The following is a 14,115-nucleotide window of genomic DNA, read 5'->3' as shown; positions in this document are numbered from 1 at the left end:
GATAAATATCTCAGTGTGCAGTTGCTGGGTTCAAGGCATGGACATTTTAATTTTGATACATAATGCCTGTCAGTGCATTTGAGAATTAAGGGAAGGAAGGCCAGGTGTGGTGCTTACACCTGTAATTTGGGAGGCACTTTGGGAGGCAAAGGAGGGAAAATCACTTGAGGCCAGGAGTGAGACCAGCCTGGGCAACATGGTGAGATCCCATCTCTACAAAAAAACAAATATGTTTAATTACCCAAGCATGGTGGTGCCCGCCTGTAGTCCCAGCTACTTGGGAGGCTGAGGCAGGAGGCTTTCACTTGAGCCTGGAAAGTCAAGGCTACAGTGAGCTGAGATTATGCCACTGTACTCCAGCCCGGGCAGCAGAGCAAGACCCTGTCTCAAACAAAGAATCAAGGGAAGGAGTATATAGGGAAAAGAGAACACTTTCTACATGTATACCCCACCCCAGGCCCTGAAACTCAAAACGACCTGAAAGTACTGGTACCCCAATATACAACAATATATAAGATGGGAAACTGGGGCTCAGAGAGGAGAGGAGAGGAGATTGAGTGACCCAGCCATGTACCTGGTCCCTAGCCTGGCCTCTCTTGCCCACGCTGCCGCCCAGCAGCCACTCGGGTATGGCCAGCAGTTGGCTCTCTGCCTCCCAGCCCATGAACTCCAAGTGCCCCGAATCTGTTGATTTATGGTTCTGCTTTGATACCCATACTAATCACCATAACTTTTAATTGTGCTAATACAAGCATCATATGTTGCTAATTACACAATGCAGATGAAAAACTCTTCCAGATGAATTTAACTACTTAATCCAATCAGACTGGCAAGTTGTGTTTTAATTACAAGCCAGTGCATACTGGGAAGGCATCTGCGAGGCGGAGTGGCTCAGGGCCTGACGGCTCCAGCTTGTGAAACGCCAAGATCGCAGCCAGTGGCCACAGCATCCTGCCCAGCCACACAGGAGGCATGCGGATGGAGGAGCTGCACGATGCCTCCAGCCAGCTTGCTGCCTGGGTGGACACAGCCGGGCCCCTGGGTCCAGACATCTATGGAACCTCTGGCAGGAAGAAGGATCTCTGAGTCCCCACGGCTGCATTCCCCTCCCCATTCCAGCTCAAAAAGGAATCACTGATTCCTTTTCTCAGGAACTAATCAAAGGCCTGTTATCAATGACCTTTTCCTGAACATCCTTTAACATCCTGTCAATTTGCCCAAACTCACAGAGCAGAGAGAATCAGGCCACGATAATGGAGTAATTCCAAGGGCAACACAAGGCTGAAAAGACATCTCAGCTCTGATTTTCTCAACAAAGACACAAAGAAGGCCTCCAAGGCTGAGGGTTGGAGAATGAAGCTTAGGGGAGGTGAGGTATTACAGAAAAGTTTTGTGTTCACCTCTCCAGGTCCTATGTGAAAGCCCCAGTGCTGCCCAAGGTGACGATCTTTGAAGGGAGGGCCTTAATGGAGGTAATTAAGGTTACATGAGGTCATAAGGGTGGGACCCTGATCCAACAGGACTGCTGTTCTTATAAGAGGAGACATGAGAGAGCTTCTCCCTTCCTTCAAGCCTCCCCACTCACCCTCTACCTGCCATTTAGGACAGAGAGAGGAGGCTGCCGTCTGCAAGCAGGAAGAGAGCCCTCACCAGAAACACCTCACTAGCACCCAGATCTTGAAATTCCAGCCTCCAGAACTGTGAGAAAAGGGACTTCTGTCATTTAAACCACTCATGTGGGATTTTGTTAAGGTAGTCCAAATTAATACAGGAGGCAGATGGAATCAAGGCTTCCAGGAATGCCCAAGTTCAGAGGTCAAAGAGCAGAGAAGTTCTTAAGAAGGGGCAGATAAAGTTGGCTGTGGTAAGCAGAATAATAGTGCCCAAAGATGTGCATGTCCTAATCCCTGGAACATTGCCCTCCTGACAATAGAGATGATGGTCAAGTTGAGGCTCTCGATCTGGAGAGATTACTTTGTGTTATCCAGGTGGACCCAATGTCAGGGTCTTTATAAAAAAGAGGGCCAGCTGAGGTCAGGAGTCTGAGACCAGCCTGACCAACATGATAAAACCCTGTCTCTACTGAAAAATACAAAAATTAGCCTGGCATAGTGGTGGGCACCTGTAACCCCAGCTACTCAGGAGGCTGAAGAAAGAGAATTGTTTGAACCTGGCAGGCAGAGGTTGCAATGAGCTGAGATTACACCATTGCACACCAGCCTGGGCAACAGAGCAAGACTCCATCTAAAAAGAAAAACAGAGGGAGACAGAGAGATAAATGAAAGGAAGAAAAGGAAGGGAACGAAGGGAAGGACGGAAGGAAGACGGGGGTGTGGGCTGGGCACGGTGGCTCATGCCTGTAATCCCAGCACTTTGGGATGCCAAGGTGGGTGAATCACCTGAGGTCAGGAGTTCTAGACTAGCCTGGGCAGCATGATGAAACCCCGTCTCTACTGAAAATACAAAAATTAGCTGGGTGCAGTAGCATGTGCCTATAATCCCAGCTACTCAGGAGGCAGAGGCAGGAGAATCACTTGAGCTTGGGAGGCAGAGGTTGTAGTGAGCTGAGATTGTGCCACTGCACTCCAGCCTGGGTAATAAAGTGAGACTCTCTCTCAAAAAAAAAGAAAGAAAAAGAAAAGAAATCGGCAGGAGAGTTGGAGTCAGAGAAAATGCTATGCTGCTGGCTTTGAAGATGGAGGAAGAGGCCACAAGCCAAGGAATGCAGGTGCCCACTAGAAGGTAGTAAAATCAAGGAAAGAGTTCTCCCCTAGAGCCTCCAGAAGGAATGCAGCCTGCTGACATCTTGATTTTAGCTCAGTGACACCCATGTCCGACTTCTGACCTCCAGAACCTTCAGATAAAGAAGTGAACCAGTTAGACCCTGTCAACAATAGGTTATATAACCCTTTGTTTTTATATTTTGGCTCGTACAAAAAGTATTGAGGCATTAAACAGGATTCTAAGGATGTGAAAAAGGGCTGGGCGTTATGGCTCACTCCTATAATCCCAACACTTTGGGAGATCAAGATGGGAGGATCACTTGAGCCCAGGTATTTTTTTTTTTTTTTGACGGAGTTTCACTCTTGTCGCCCAGACTAGGGTACAATGGCTCGATCTCGGCTCACTGCAACCTCCGCCTCCCGAGTTCAAGAAATTCTCCTGCTTCAGCCTCCCGAGTAGCTCGGATTACAGGCATGTGCCACCACACCCAGCTAATTTTTTGTATTTTTAGTAGAGACAGGGCTTCACCGTGTTGGCCAGGCTCTTCTCGAACTCCTGACCTCAGACTATTCACCCACCTGGGCCTACAAAAGTGCTGGGATTATAGGTGTGAGTCACCATGCCTGGCCAAGCCCAGGAATTTGAGACCAGTATTTACAAAACTATATATATATATATTAATTCATTAATTAATTAATATGTGAGCGACTAAACAGGAAAAGTACCCAGGTCACACCTACAGAAATTCAGTAGGTCTAAATCCTGCCTGCGCACCAGTATCTTAAAGGTTCCCCATCCCCGACAAATGATCCTACCAGGCAGCCAGAGCAGAGAAATTCGGCACCGGGACGGGAACCCCTGCCACCGAAAACAAAACGCAAAGCAAAGCCAACCAAATGTCAGGACCCAAGCTGCTGGCCATCAGCCTCACGTCTGTCTGTGGTCAGACTGAAAAACTATCTATGGGAGGAAGCTGCCATGGTCCCTGAAGAAGGAAGAAAGGTAATCAAACCCACACATTCTGGATCCTCTTCAAACAAACAAGTGATCTGTAGGTTCATTTATGTCTCCATTCCAGGCCATTAGTGCCCATCAATGAATGTGCAGCTGGTACAATTCACAAGGGTGCTTACACGCCCCGAGACCTGCTCTGCCCACAGGGAGCTGAGCTTACTCAATTCCCCAGACAAGATGGTTAAAGGCAGGGTCAGAGGTGTCTGGCATGGGAAAAAGAGAGGGCATCCTTCACTCATCCCTGCCAGCAAGAAGCCAGGAAGAGAAGGCATTTATTATCCTTGGTGACAGAGAAAGCCAGGCTGCGTGCTAAGGTGAAGTGCGTGCAGTGGGTGGAGGGAGTGAGGGCGGTCGTCATGTGCACACTGCTTCTATTTTTAGTCTTTATTTTTTGGATCCCCTGGTTTCCCATCCTACTCCTCACTGAGTCCTCCCACCAGGACTCAGCCTCCAGGCCACTGTTCCAAAATCCTATGCCCTAGAGACAGTGCAGAAAGCAGGCAGCAGACAGCTGTTCTGCCGGAGCAGCCTTGCTCCCGCTCAGTGGGCTGTGCCCCAGGAAGTCCGCAGGGTCGAAGGCTGACTTTGGGGAGGTAGCAAGGAAGAAGAAGAGAACATGACAGATGACTTGGGAACACATATTTGGGGCAGGAGACAGTTTAAATTCCTAACTCCAGACCCATAAACTCAGCTGCATGCCCAGCAACTCCACTGGAAACAAGTATCTCAAACTGAACTTGCCCAGCCTGGAGTTTTCCAATCACACCTGATCCTGTTCCACCCACAGACACCCCAACTCAGCTGGTGGCTTAGGCCAAAACCTCAGAGATATCCCTGGACTCCCCTCTTTCTTCTATATTCCGCATCTAAACCATGAAAAAATAATCCCCTTGCTTCTACAATTTTGTTTTGCGATGTCTCACTCTGCTGCCCAGGCTGGAGTGCAGTGGCATGATCTCAGATCACTACAACCTCTGCCGCCTAGGTTCAAGTGATTCTCCTGTACTTTCTCTTTTGAGACAGGCTTTCACTCTGTCACCCAGGCTGGGGTGCAGTGGCACGATCACAGCTTACTGCAGCCTCGATTTCCTGAGGTCAAGCGATTCTCCTGCCTCAGCCTCCCAAGTAGCTGGGACTATGGGCATGCGCCACCATGCCCAGCTAATTTTTTTATTTTTTCTAAAGACAGGGCCCACTATGTTGCCCTGGCTGGTCTTGAACTTCTGGACTCAAGCGATCTGACCACCTTGGCCTCCCAAAATGCTGGAATTACAGGAATGAGCCACCACACCCAGCCCTCTATCTTCAAAATACAGTTAGTATCTTCCCTGTCCCCTCCACCTCCCCTGCCACCCCAAGCTCCCATGACCACTCACCAGATGGCAGCAGTAGCTTCATTGCTGGCCCCTCACCTCACACTCCCCAGGTCAGTCTGTGTGCTACACCACAACAGAGTGAACCTTTTAAAATGGAAATTAGTCCAGGTCACTTCCCCACTGAAACCCTCTAAAGCATCCTCATTTTAATCAGGGCAAAATTTGAAAGCCCTGCCATGGCCCACAGCACCCTCATCAGCAGTCCACGTCCCCTCCCCCTGCTCTGGCCACACGGCAGCGTTGCTGCTCCTCTAACACACCTGGTGGCTTCTACCCCAGGCCCTTTGCACTTGCTGCTCCCACAGATAGCCCTGCAATTTGCCCCTTTAAGTTCCCTACATCTCAGTTCAAACATAACCTTCCTGCCCAGGTCTCCTCAGACCGCCCGATCCACGACAGTGTCCCCCCAGCCCGCACTCAACCTCACTTGTTTTATTTTCCTCCACAGCACTTACTGCTTCGAACCTGCTGAATATTTTACTTACTTATCTTGCTTCTCATCTGCCTCCCCAACCAGACTGTCCACCCCACGAGAGCTGAGATTTTTGTCTGCCTTGTTCATTGATACATCCCCAGAGTCTAGGCACTGCCCGACACAGAGGAGACGCCATTACATGAATACCTGTTGAATGAACGATCTCAACCAAGAGAATGAGCAGACACCTAGGAGGCTCACAGGACAAGCTGGGGAAGACCCTCCAGCAATCCTAACAGTATTGATAGCCGGGGAAGGAGAAAAGAAATCAGGACTGGGAAACGCTTGTATGTTCCACAAGGAGAGACCAACTTGTGTCACTGCGTTCTTTAATAAAATTAGTAACCCTTGCATTCCATCGGATAAAAAAGAAAATTCATGGAACAAAGAAGGGCCACCATACAAAAAAAGCAGCCTGTACCTCTCAGACTCCACATCTGCCAAAGAGGTGCCTGTGATTGGGCTAATGGCAGGCTGGTTGGAGAGGCAGAAACAAGTGTCTCCATGCTCCCAAGCATGACCAGCACCGCAGCAGCCAGGAACAAAGGAAACGGGGTGGCAGGGTCCCTGCTGTCAGTCCCTCAAGCAGAACAGGGCTGACGAAGCCAACACCCTCCTCCCCTGGGTGACCAGGACAGAAAGGGAGCCGGCCCCCTCCCCCAGTGGAGCACTGTCCCAGTGACCAGCCACTCTGCTGCCAATACTGGCACCTGCTGCTCCGGACTGGGACAAAGGCGCCCAGCAAGCCCACTGCACCACCCCCGGGGACGGTCCATCCGCAAGCCTCTGCCCCACTCAGAGATGTGAGCTGCACCCAGCTCCCCAGGCTCCCCAACATTCATTTACAGAAGAGAGCCACCCTGGTGTGCACCCAGGCTCAGGCAGGCTGGAGGCTTCCACTTTTCTTTTTCTTCTCTTTAATCCTCAAGCCTCTCACCACCACCTGCTGGCTCCCGCTTCCCAGGCAAGAGCCACATCAGAGTACGATCCTTTTCCCTCCATGCAGGAGCTCCCCTTCTGAGTCAAATCAATTTTCCTAACATAATCTGCCTCATGTAAATCAATAACCCCGGTCTCAGCTGACACCCGAGTGGCCGCAGCACTCAGAGGGGACGCAACTGTGGAGCCCCTGCCCGAGGAGGGTGCCCAAGGTGGTAGCATGAAGGGGCACATGAGGGCAGCCTCTTCCACAGCAGTCAAGAACGCTGTCCCTTTGGACTCCAGAAACAGAGCCGAGATGGGCTTCATGGAACCCAGGGAGAAGAAACTTGTTTACCACAGCACTGTGGAAGGGACCTTCCTTTCCACCACGTGGCCATCTCTGTGAAAAACAGCCCCCACCAAAGACCTTGCGGGGAGGGGGGTCCCCACTGCTCTTAGATAAAATCCCAGTCCCTTATCCATACGGTGTAAGATGGTTCCTACAAAGCAGAATGCAGTCCGGACACATGCAGTAGCATAGATGAACCTCGAAACGTTATGCCAAGAGAAAGAAGCCAGAGGCCAGGCACAGTGGCTCATGCCTGTAATCCCAGCACTTTAGGAGGCCGAGGCGGGCAGATCACGAGGTCAGGATCTCGAGACCAGCCTGACCAACATGGTGAAACCCCATCTCTACTAAAAATACAAAAAAATTAGCCGGGCATAGTGGTGTCCGCCTGTAGTCCCGGGTATTCAGGAGGCTGAGGCAGGGGAATTGCTTGAACCTGGGATGCGGAGGTTGCAGTGAGCCAAGATCCCACCACTGCATTCCAGCCTGGGCGACAAAGCAAGACTCCATCTCAAAACAAAAAGAGAGAAAGAAGTCAAACGCAGAAGGCCACATGCTATGTGATGCCATGGAGTGTCCGCATCATCAGGAGCAAATCTGGAGAGACAGAAAGCAGATGGGTGGTTTCCAGGGCCTGGGGGTATGGGGGTAGGGAGTGGCTACCTGCGGGGTACAGGATTTCCTTCTGGGGTGATGAAAATGTTTTGTGGTGTGTGCGTGTGTGTGTGTGTGTGTGTGTGTGTGTGTGTGTGTGTGTCTGTGTGTTAAAAAAAAAAAGAAAATGTTTTGTAACTAAAGGTGATGGTTGCACAACACTGTCAAGGTACTTGAATGCACGCTGTCGAATGGCTATGTTATGCAAATTTCAGCTCGATAAATTGTCTTCTTTAAATCTAAACTCTTTCCCTTAGTCCACACGGCCCTGCCCACCTTCCCCTACTCTGTCCACTGCCATCCCTCCGTTCATTGCTTAACTGATACTGGTTACACTGGGCATGCCAGGTGAGCTGACAGGGAGATATGGGTTCAAGCTCTGGCTCTGTGTGATCTGAGTAACTCAGTTTCCTCAACTGCTAAATGAAGAAATTGGATTAGCTGAGGCATGGCGAACGCAAATTCAAATACCTTCAGACCCACATTGTCCAATACAGTAGACATTAGCTAGCCACGGGTAGCTGCTTTAATTTACTTAAATTTAAATATATATTAATTAAATTGAAATGAAATGAAAAATTCAGTTCCCTGACGGGATGTTACTCAGCCTTAAAAAGGGAGGAAATTCTAGCACATGCTACACACGAGTGAACCTCAAATATATGATGTTAAGTGAAATAAGCTGGTCGCGAAAAGACAAATATTGTATGATTTCACTTATATTCAAATGAATAGAGACAGAATGTAGGATGGTGGAGGCCTGGGGCAAGGGAGAAAGGAGAAAGGGGACTTCCGATCAATGGGCATGGGCTTTCCATTTTGCGAAATGAAAAAGTTCCAGAGATGGACAGTGGTGATGATGGCTGGCCAGCCATGAGCGTGTGCACAGTGTCACAGAGCTGTACACTTAAAAATGGTTAAGATGGTCAATTTTGTTATGTATGTTTAATGCAGTAAAAAAAAAAATCCAGTTCCTCAGACACAGGGATCACATTTCAACACTCCCCATCAACATGTGGCTGGTGGGAACCGTACTGAGCAGTGCAGCTGGAGAACATCCACATCACGGTAGAAAGTTCCATCCAATGGCACTGGTCTGGAAGGTGCCAACAGGCATGCCTGATGGAATGGAAGCTCTCTGACAGCAGGGGCTGCAGTGCCAGCACCAACAAGCATGCCTGGCACATAGTAGGTGTTCAACTAAATGGCAGTGCAGTGAACTGGGGAGTGTGTCTAAAGGGAGCAGCCTCCACGCCCTGCAGTCCATAGTCATTCCCTGGGAAGAGGACTCAGTGCTACCAGCCCCACTGCTGTTTCAAAGAGAAGCCAAAAATCTGATTTTCATATTAAACCTTCTAGCTCTTAAATATTGGCTCAGAAGTTATTAAAGCACTGGGCTGGTCAACCCTGGGCTGTACCTGCCACGAGACGCTGGTTGATAATGAGTGGAACAGGAGTTGGTAAAGGTTCCTTCCACCAAATACATCAGGAGCCGGGGCTCCCAGACCTGCACAGAGAAACAGGCAGGGCGCAGAGACCCCAAAACCTCCCGATCACCAACCGCAGGGGCCTCTGGGAGAAGCATAGGAGGGAGGAGCCAATTGCATTTTCCCCGCTGTTAAATATGTGCTCGGCACGGAAACAATTCGCCCAAGCCCCAGGTGAAATTAATATTCTAAGTTTCTCATACTGATGAAGGTAGCAGGCCGCCACCAGCTTGGAATGCTAACAACTCAAAATGTATCCCTTGTAGAGGAGCAGAGCAAATGAATGAAGTGGAAGGAGGAGGCAGGTGGCTGTGAGGAAGGGAAATCTGGGTTCCAAAGCCACCACCAGGATGAGACACGAGGCAACGGAGCACGGGGCTAGTGGCTCTTCCCAAGTGGCTGAGCAGAGGAAGAGTAAACACCCACCCCAAGCACCCTGTCCGGGAGCCAGACCAGAAACTGTGAGGACCTCGTTTATATCAATGAGGCCAGGCATGGTGGCTCACTCCTGTAATCCCAGCACTTTGGGAGGCCAAGGAGGGTGGATCACTTGAGACCAGAACTTCAGGACCGCCTGGCCAACATGGTGAAACCATCTCTACAAAAACTACAAAATTTATCCAGGTGTGGAGGCACGGGTCTGTAATCCCAGCTACCCAGGAGGCAGAGGCAGGAGAATCATTTGAACCCAGGCGGCGGAGGTTGCAGTGAGCCAAGATAGTCGCACTGCACTCCAGCCTGGGCAACAGAGTAAAAAAAAAATCACTCATAGGCCCCCAAGCCACAGCACCAGGAAATGGGCATCTGGTGCCTCCACGGAAAACCAGAGGAACATTGTCCCACCAGAAAAAGCAAAAGGAAAAAAGCTAAGGGAGCAAGGCCATAGGACCACTGCCTTCTAGCTGCGGGGTCCGGCTGTCCCACCCTCTATCCCACCACTCACGCCTTTTCTGATGAATCCAGGAGCTAAGAAGCTCCGTCTTCCCCACCCTACCCCACCCCTCCCCAGACCAGATTTAGATGGATCAGAAGCGTTTTCAATGACTTAATGATTAACAGTTGCTGAGGGTCCTGCCCGCTGCAATCTTTCTCCAAAGGATTTGTGGGGGCTTTAAAGTGTGTCTGCAAATTCTTTGACATTCCTCTGATCAAAGGGTGAAGCCAAATTCCCCTCCCGTGTATTATGGGCTGGCTGCTAATGAGTAAAATGCAATGGACATGGTTTCCAAGCCTGGGTCATAAAAGGCCGTACAGCTGCCAGCGGCTCTGTCTTGAGACACACGCCAAAGCCCACAGAAGTTGGGCTGCTCTGAGGCGGCCAGGCTGAGAGACCACGTGGAGACAGAAAGAGAGGCCCAGCAGCCCCAGCTGCTCTGGCCAAGTCACACCCTCCCTCAGCTCAACCTCCTTGTCTACAGGGTTGCTGAAAGGATTCACAAGATACTCCACATAAAGGGCTAAGCACAGTGCCTGGTACATGGAGCCCTCATTGAAAGGATTCAGGAGATACTCCACATAAAGGCCTGAGCACCCTGCCTGGCACATGGAGGCCTCACTGAAAGGATTCTCGAGCTATTCCACATAAAGAAAGGGCTGAGCACCTTGCCTGGCACACGGAGCCCTCACTGAAAGGTTTCACAAGATACTCCACATAAAAAGCTAAGCACGGTACCTGACAGATGGAGCCCTCATTGAAAGGATTCACGAGATGCTCCACATAAAAGGCTAAGCACAGTGCCTGGTACATGGAGCCTTCATTGAAAGGATTCATGAGACACTCCACATAAAGGGCTAAGTGCTGGGTGCTCAGGCATTTATGTGGAGTATCTCACAAATCCTCAATCCTCGTTGAAAGGATTCACGAGATGCTCCACATAAAGGGCTAAGCACAGCGCCTCGCACATGCAGTCCTCATTGAAAGGTGGCTGCAGAGATTATGATTATTGTCATTTAGTGAATCCAGCAATTCCACTGACCTAATCACTCCATCTCAGCCCTAGGTGGGCTGCTTTGGGCATCTGTTATTCCTCTAAGGTTCTCTTTACTTCTCAGCCCTTTTTATTCCAATCCCCTGTTATACACAGGAGTTGATAGTTCTTTATATTAAAGTTTCCCTGTTCAAAGAACTCCATGAAGGTTAGCATATAACCCAGAGTTTCTCACAGATCAGCAGATATGGCTAGAGTGTACACCAGCAGGGTTTTGCCCGATAGATAGTGTACGCTCCATCAGTACCCATTCCTCCTGACCTATGAGAAATTCCAGTATATATGATGCATACCAATTTTACAAGGGAAGAGGGAAAAAAGTATACTTTACATCATGCATTAATGAAAAACATTTCATTTCTTATATATCAGCAGCCAATAGATCATGAGTTCTGGATAGGCAGTAAAATTGTAACTCTAGAAAAAATTATCAAATCCTATCAGTAAAAATAAATATACTGGTATCAGGCAAATGTTTGTATATGTCAAGATGGTCAAAGAAGTCATCAATGAACATATAAAATGTTAAAGGAATTGGTAAGCCCTATGTCTCTGATCAGCTCTGTTGCTTGTGACGTGTCATTTCTGTGAAGATCCTCTCAAAGCTGTGAAATTCACACTTTCACTGAGATTTCTGTGTGCAGCTGTGCACTGCCTCTAGGGGGTAGCATCAACAATATTTTTGTCTTTGACATTCAGCTTTCCAACCATAAGCCAGGTGCAGTCGATAGAGATAATTTTTGAAACATTTTTGATCGCAGGGGAAGGGATGGGGACAAGGAAGGGCCTCTTGTACCAGTAATTACTGGCAGATGGCTTCTACTCTGTGTCTCACAGCATTCTAGGCACTGGAAGTAAAGTGGAGAAAGGAATAAAAAAAAAAAATCATGCAACTTTGCCCTTGATGAGCTCAGTCTATAGGCAGATGTAAGCTTCTGCACAATTTTACAACCTAGATTTCAGTCAAACCAAAGCCTTTCAAAGAAGACAGTTCCAGGCAACGGGATGTGAGAAGCCTTCATGGGACTTCACTGGGACTCTCTGGCTGCAAGTGAAAGAAACCCAATTAAGTGGGGAAAAAAAAATGTTAGATCATGTGCTGGGGAAGTTCAAGATCAAGTTCATATCCAAAACAGCTACTCTGGGGCACTCAAATATGGTCACCAGGACCCTCTCCCTCACTCCCCGTCCACTTGTTTTTTCTCCATCTTGCTTCACCCTCTGACAGTTCCATAATGGTGGGTAGTGTCTAGGACAGCCTCCAGTGATCCAGCCTCATGGTGTTCACAGTCTTGTGTAGTCCTCTCCCCTTGTGTAACTTCCCTCTAACTGATAGAATGCCTCACATTGAAGGGATATCACTTCTGTGATGACAGACTGTCACTCACCGGCTCTGATGAAGCAACCTGTCATATGGAGAGGGCCCCACAGGCAGGAAGTGAGGGCAGCCTCTGGCCAATGGTCAGCAAGGGACTATGGCCCTTGAGGCAAGAGCTGACAAAAACTGAATCCTGCCAACTGCCACGTGGGCAGAGCAGCACATCCCTCCCCAGTCCAGCTTTCAGACGAGACCCAAACCTTGGCTAACACCTTGACTGCAGCCTTGTGAGAGCTTCTGGGGCAGAGGACCCAAATAGACCCTGCCTGGATTCCTGACCCACAGGAACTGTGAGATAATACATGTGTTCTGCTTTAAGCTGTTAGTCTGTGGTCATTTATTTCACAGCAGTTAAGACTTACCTCTAGGCTCACATCCTAACAGATTGGCATCTGCAACAGAAAAGGAAGACTTCCTCCCCAGCCCTTTCAACAAACATCCCAGGGCTCGTCCTTATTGGCCCAGCTTAGGTCATGTGCCCAACCCTGATCCAACCCCTGAGGCCAAAGAGATGGGATGATCTGATTGGTTGTGTGCAAGTTATGAACTGGCCTATGGGAGAAGGAAGAGAAAGTTTACCAACACCCAAGCCACAGGGATTTACAGCAAGGGAGAAATGGTTCCCCCAAAGAAAATCAGGGTGTGACACTAGGATGAGGAAGCAGACAAGCACTATCATATGACAGAACCTGAATATGAAATAATGTGGGAGAAAAAATTAGCAATACCACAGAGATGACCCCCAGGGCACATAGTAGGTGTTCATTAAACTTGCTGACTGGCAAAGCAGTTGCTGACATTTATTAAGCACCGAGGTGATGTCACGCACTATGTTAAGTTCTTCTTACACAATATCTCCCTTAACCCTCACAACATCTCAAGGGGTAGAAGTTCCTCTTCTCCCGCTTCACAGATGGAAATGCTATGGCACAGGGAAGTTAAGTAACTCACCCGGGGTCACAGAGCTGGCCAATGGCGGAGCTGGGATTTAAACCCAGACAGCCTGCTGTCTAAGTTCATGCCCTTAATTTCAGTGATGTGCTTCAGTTAGCAAGCAAAAGCAGCTAGCAGAGGGGCAAACAGCATGTAACGAAGCAGGGAGAGATATGAAGCTGACAGGAAGTGCCGTGGCGGTTCATTCCCTCATTCAAACATTTAAATCTTTCATGAAGAAAGAAAGGGAATAACAGGAATAAGGAAAACTGGAAGGATGAGAAGTATTGAGAAAGAAATTCTAGCGCCTTTCTCCCTCATACCGTCCTCTCTGCTACAGTGTGAGAGAAGCAGAAGTTAGTCACCCTTGTGAAATGATCCAAGATGACAGGCAAATTGATCAAACAGGAAGATGAGGCTGCTTCGGAGCCTGCGTAAATGACGCTGGAGCAAACAGCAAGGCCGACACCTCCTCCCCCAATACTTTTCCTCCTGAAATATGCAGACCCTCTCAGCAGCTCAGCCCATAAATTTAAGAGAAAAACACTTAACTGGGCTGGGCGTGGGGGGCGCGGGGGTGGAGAGAGAAAAAAATACCAAAGAAATAAAATTTCCATCATAAATTCATGGTGCTTTTTAAAGAGCGCTTTCCATTAGAAACAAGCGTGTTTGTGTTAAGTGCTACAGAGGCATAGTCTGGAGAACTTGGAGGGGTGCCCCTGTCCTAAGATCAAAGCTCCTAGAATCTGGAGAAATGCCATGAGTAGATGCGCTGGCATTCCAAGTCATCTGAGAATTGTCCACAGCCAGAACCAC

At 48.9% G+C, this 14,115-nt stretch overlaps 1 protein-coding gene across 1 annotated transcript in view; it reads right to left on the bottom strand.

Moving 5' to 3' along the window:
* TMEM132B (transmembrane protein 132B) overlaps positions 1-14,115 on the bottom strand; it is a 452,449-nt gene that overhangs the window by 425,328 nt on the left and 13,006 nt on the right. The gene's annotated exons all lie outside the window — the stretch shown is intronic.

Source organism: Sapajus apella, unplaced genomic scaffold, assembly GCF_009761245.1.
Source record: "Sapajus apella isolate SASKATOON/1434 unplaced genomic scaffold, GSC_monkey_1.0 scaffold2, whole genome shotgun sequence".
NCBI lineage: Eukaryota > Metazoa > Chordata > Mammalia > Primates > Cebidae > Sapajus > Sapajus apella.
This window is presented reverse-complemented; position numbering and strand designations above follow the sequence as displayed.